This window comes from Aristolochia californica, unplaced genomic scaffold (assembly GCF_029961685.1).
Source record: "Aristolochia californica isolate CCGP_79_NKW_82.1479 unplaced genomic scaffold, dmAriCali1.0.hap1 SCAF_7, whole genome shotgun sequence".
Taxonomy (NCBI): domain Eukaryota; kingdom Viridiplantae; phylum Streptophyta; class Magnoliopsida; order Piperales; family Aristolochiaceae; genus Aristolochia; species Aristolochia californica.
This window is the reverse complement of record NW_027182268.1, coordinates 4,468,289-4,473,941: the sequence shown is the minus strand read 5'-3', so window position 1 is coordinate 4,473,941 and position 5,653 is coordinate 4,468,289. Positions and strand designations below refer to the sequence as shown.

At 36.1% G+C, this 5,653-nt stretch overlaps 1 pseudogene; it reads right to left on the bottom strand.

Annotated features, from left to right (window-relative positions):
- Positions 1–752: 752 nt before the first annotated feature.
- LOC137937110 (calcium/calmodulin-regulated receptor-like kinase 1) lies at positions 753–4,168 on the bottom strand (annotated as a pseudogene).
- Between the last annotated feature and the right edge of the window lie 1,485 nt (positions 4,169–5,653).

Sequence of the window (5,653 nt, the reverse complement as noted above, 5' to 3'; positions counted from 1 at the left end):
TAGCTGTAATTTTGCTTTGAGGGTTACTCCATGGACTAGCCATGGGGTTTGTCTCCCACACTATCTATGTCTCATTTAACAAAAAACAAACTAATAAACCATGACCTTCCTAAATGACGCCCTATTTTTTTTACAATCCCATTCTATACTTCTATAGTGAAAAACACAATCCAATCCCTACATTGAACAGGGTCATATGTTCCCCACTTACAACACCTTACCAGCCTCACATCTTTCGACCTTCCTCTATTCTTAAAATACTCATACAAATAATATAAAAAAAATCACAAAAACAAAAACATTAACTACTTAAGTATATCTTTACATGACTTGAAGGATGAACATAGAATAAATGATTAACATTTCTTCTCAACCCACAAAAATATCACAACAAGCTATCAAAGAAAAGTTCAAACCTAAGCCACTTAAGCAATCAAAGTATTGCATGAATCAGTGATCCAAAAAATGAGACATTTGGATAGTGGTCCAAGAAACACAAGCAAAAATGAATAGTCACATCACAGTCCAGTTACTCTTAAGGATATATTTTCTTCACATTTGTATTCTTTAGGTAATCCACATCATAACGTGGATGCTGATTAGAAGAACTTACATGCCATAAGGACACAAAGTGGACTGACCATGCCAAAGAAGATAGATTTCAGTCTAAAGAAAAAAATACAAAATAACACATTGAAATGATTTCTTTCTTTTTCTTTTTCATTTTCTTGCTGCAAGTATAATTACACCATAATGAAGACATATTACAGCGATATTAATAGAAACAGAGAGACAGAGAGAGAGAGAGAGAGAGAGAGCAAAAACTCTCTCATGCAAGGCATTGTTAATTTCAGGTTGATTCATTTAACTGTCCTTCGATTCCTGTCCAAAAGGGGTATGTCAACTGATACTTCCTCAATTACTGATGGACAAGGATGGCATGTGATTCTTTTGACTGTGTCGTGACTTGGTAATTTGAGAGAGAGCTTGAACTATGTCTCTCATGGATGGCCGGTTCTTTGAGACAGAGTTAATGCATATGTATGCAAGAGCTGCTATCTCATTGAGCTCTTCCAAGTTATACTTCCCACCAAGACGGGAATCTGCGATTTCCTCCCAACCAACATTGCCTTCAGTATTTAGTGCCCCCTGTTCACATGAAAATGTTGCAAAGAAATTTTAAAATAGCAACAGTTTATTGGGAACTCATGAAATTGATAGTGTTGAACATTTGTAGACAGGAATGGAAGTTCATACGAGTTATCAGAAGAGTTGACATATAATATAGTATAATTCAAAGAACTGTTAGTCTGAGGATCAGTGTGAGCCATATGCATGCAAAGATTATGTCAGTTATGGGTATTAAGCAATGAGCAGACAAAATCTTCATCTATGAATGCAAACCAAGTTTAGCTCAATCCACAGAAACTTAGGACCAATGAAGATCAGGTGAACTCAATGCCACCATATTTAAGACAACTATTTTAAGTGGGATAGATCAGCTTTTCCATTTGGTAAAATTTTGACAAATCAAGAGATTGGGCCCTTAGTTCAAGAGCCAAACGAGGATGGAGTTCTTGTATGATGTCTTTGATGTCTTTTGGTTCAAGTCACACTAGGTTATGATGTTCAACATTCAAAAGGGTTCCTAAAATTTGCATCATAACAGAATGATGAGGCAGGGATCTTACAAGTTCAATATATTCAAGAAGGCCCTGTAGAGGACTCCTGCCAGCAATTAACTAAAAAAGCAGAATGCCGAAGCTGTAGACATCACTTTTCTTAGTGAAGCTCCTGGATGATACATATTCAGGATCCAGATAACCAAAAGTTCCCCTGATATTTGATGCATGTGAGTCGACCATTACTTCCCTTGAAAGCCCAAAATCAGCCACCTGCCAAATTTTAATTAGAATCATACCATATAAATACATAATCCACCTGATGGTCATTTGGATAAAAATATCACAGAAAACCACAATTCAGACAAAAACTTTTGCCTAGAAGTTATGAAGAGGACAAGAGATTACCCTAGCTCTCATGGATTGGTCCAGCAGTATGTTGGAAGACTTGATGTCCCGATGAATCACAGGTGGAATGGCCTGTAATATACAGAAATTTCAGTTAATATTAGCTAGTTATGATTTCTTTCTAGAAAGAAAAAGCAGGAGTTTACCCCATCATGAAGGTATTCTAAACCTCTGGCAACATCTAGAGCAATATAAAGCCTTAAACCCCAGCTTAATGGATCATGTATTTCTCCTTCACAACACCAAAATAGCACATTAAAATTTGGAAGGATATAATTGATGTCCAGAACTTTTTTGCTTTCTTAACTACAGATTAGGAATTACTTACTGTACAAATGAGAAGCAAGACTGCCGCTACTCATATAAACATATACAAGCATATGCTGGCCTTTCTCAGCACAATATCCCACCAGATTAACAAGGTTTCTGTGGTGTAACCTCCCAAGTAGCATTACCTACAAATAAAGTTCCAACAAATTTACTCCAAGCTGATGACTAATGGAAAAGACTCAACCAAGTTGAAGTCAACTAAAAACAGTAAAGTAGAAACACAATCTTCATCTGCCCAACAAAATGAACTAAAGAATCTCAAAAAGGCTAATCTGTTGGAAACTAATAATCATATAGATATCTAAGCAAATCACACCATCTGTTGTCTGGACACATTATATCAATTTAGGCAGAATGGGTTAATCATTTTAGTCTTACAAGCAGTGTTTTCAGGTGCAAGAAGTCCAAGACCATTGCACAAAATCAACTGCTTACAGAGCATACTGGCACATTGAAATGAAGCATATCGGGCAACGTCAAGTGCTCAAAAGCAAAGTTTGATTACCTCTGTCTGGAATTCTCTTTCTCCCTGCTTGGAATCGGTAGCAAGGACTTTGACAGCAACAGTCTCACCAGTTGACATTTGAGCTTTGTAAACAGGTCCAAATGCCCCCTGACCAATCAATGTGGTAAAGTTATAAGTTGCTCTCTGAAGATCTCTGCAAATGCATCACCATGAGCATGGTTAAACAGAGAAAAGAAACTAATGTTCATTTAGGATTTGATGCACAGTCACACAGCTTCTTTTTGAATTCTTGTTTACTCCTAAGGTATTTTCTACTATTCCTATTACGTATCTTCCATCAAGAACTGTTCTGAATCAGTAGAGACCTTCTGATGAACATGTACTACTAAGTTTGGTTTATAATAGATCAGTCTTCATGCTTATACCAGACAGATCTGAGCATGTGCGAGCTGCAAATTCATATTATCATTGAAATGACTTGGAGTTCGTAAAGATGATAAAAGGGTAACATTACAAACAACCGATATTTTTACTTCATTGGCAGTACAAAACAGTCACTAGAGTCAGAAGCTAGATTATAAAAAATAAAAAATAATCACAAAACACTTAAAGACCAAGGAAATGAACAAACTTGTACGAGTATTTGAGGATTCCAGAAATTGAGACTATGCTTTTTCTATTAGCCCCTCCCAGCCACGAAGCTTCAACATTTACATCTGATAGTTTTGGCGATTCCTGACCAGCAGTTGAATCTGACATTATAGTAGAGGAATCAGCAGCATTGGTACGGATGGGGATAGTAGAAGTCCTCCTTGAGCTGCTACTTCCTATCTGTGCTTGTTTCTTGCGATGCCAAGCACAGAATAGTGCAGAAATAGCTAAAAGCACCCCAATTATCAGTCCTATGGAGGTCCCAATAACTAAACCCAAAGGCACTCCTTTCATCTTCACAATTGATTGAGTTAATACCATTCAATTATTTCCATGGGTACACCTGCAAAAGGTAAAATTTGAGGGCTCTGTTGTTGTTGTCTCTGGCAACGATTGATTAATCTAATTAAAAAACAAATGCATGTTCAGAAACAGTAATAGACCTGCGGAATATAAGAAAATAACATCTAACACATAAGGGAGCATGTCAAAACGAGCACCAATGGTTTAATCCATAAACAGCAAACAGAAACCAGATGAAATGCAATACGAAAGAGCAGGGACTTACAGTACTGATCACGATGTAAAGATAGCAGCACAAAGCAGACGTTCACCATCAAACAGTTGAATTCTAAAAAAAGAAGGAATTACTAAAGAAGCTGGAGAAACCGTACACAGGAGATGAGATAGAGAGAATAACTTAGAAGAACAACGGGCACGGCCTTCGGCAGAACAGAAGAAGCGAAAAACTCAATCGTTTTAAATTCCGTGACTCACCGTTTATTTAATAAAAACGCGCCTACGGACATCAAGCGACAACAGAATCATTCAGCAAGTCATCCGTAGTTCCGAAAACCGAAACTACCCAAAAAAGCTAAAAAGTCACTATTAAATTCCAAACTTTGAAGACCGCAACACATTGATTGTTTGATGGAAAAAGATAAAAGGGTTAGGTGATTAAATGATCTAATCAAATGTGATTTTTTTCCCGTTCTGTGCTCTGTTTCCCAGGTCTAAATACCTTCCCTGTTTATGGAATTGTAATAGAACTCAATCATTTCTGCAACATATTCAAATGGATGCATCAAGTATTGCTTGTGGAATCCATCTGTTTGCCAGGTCTAAAAATACCTTCCCTGTTTATGATGACAATTGCAAAGGGACCTGAGTGCACCAAGTGGGTTCTGATCACTTGGAAGACAAGCATCATCAGAGCATGCAGGGGAAGATGGCAACCATGCTGAAGGAGGTTTTCCTATCAGAGGGACCCTCAGGAATCTCCCCACCATGTGACTGTAAGTTATTCTGGTTCTATGTTTGAAAACCAGCGAACTGATGGAAAATAAGATGTAGGAAGACACTGAAATGGTGATAAGATTCCATTACATTTGTTGTTGGGCATGAAGATTCTCAAGCTTCAGCTTCCAGGAGCAGAAATGTGAGCTGGTTTATGATTATTTTTGAGTTTTTCATGCTTTGCTTTGAGAAGGATAACAATTATTTCATTTTATGATGATGACTTAACATCAATACTGATGAGTTGATTGCATAAACTCTGATTTAACTGTCTGTGTTCAGTAGTAGAAGAAAATATTGAGAATTTAGCTTGGTTGATGGCAGTTCAACAGACGAGCAGAATCAGTTTATTCTAATGCTTTTAAAAATGGAAAAAACTTATAAGAAGTCTACAATGGACTGTAAATGTCGAGATTGGAGTTTTTTTTGTGGTTAGTTCAAAGTTCTAATGAGGGTTGTAATTTTACTTTTTTTTTATTTTCTATTTATAATTAGGTATGGGAGATTTTTTTTATAATACTTGAGTATATGTCGACAAGATTATCACTTGATTATTTGGGGGGTTAGTTATATTGGATTTTCTAAATCTTTGAAGATTTTTCATTTAAGCCCCGTTAGTGTCTCTGGTTGGAAATTTATATCCAAGGAAAAGGTAGAAATATTTTTCTTACGATAGACATTTCCAAGAAACCTTCAGATAAAATCCTATTAGTGCCTTACTAAGAAATTACATGGAATTTTTTTTTTAAAAACGGACTTGTTAGTGCCTTTTTCCAAGGAAATAAATAAAAAATAATAATCAATTTCATACATTACCATACTTATTCGATAAATTTTTAGTAAAATAAATTGTCAAATATAAAATTGCCATGTAAATTAC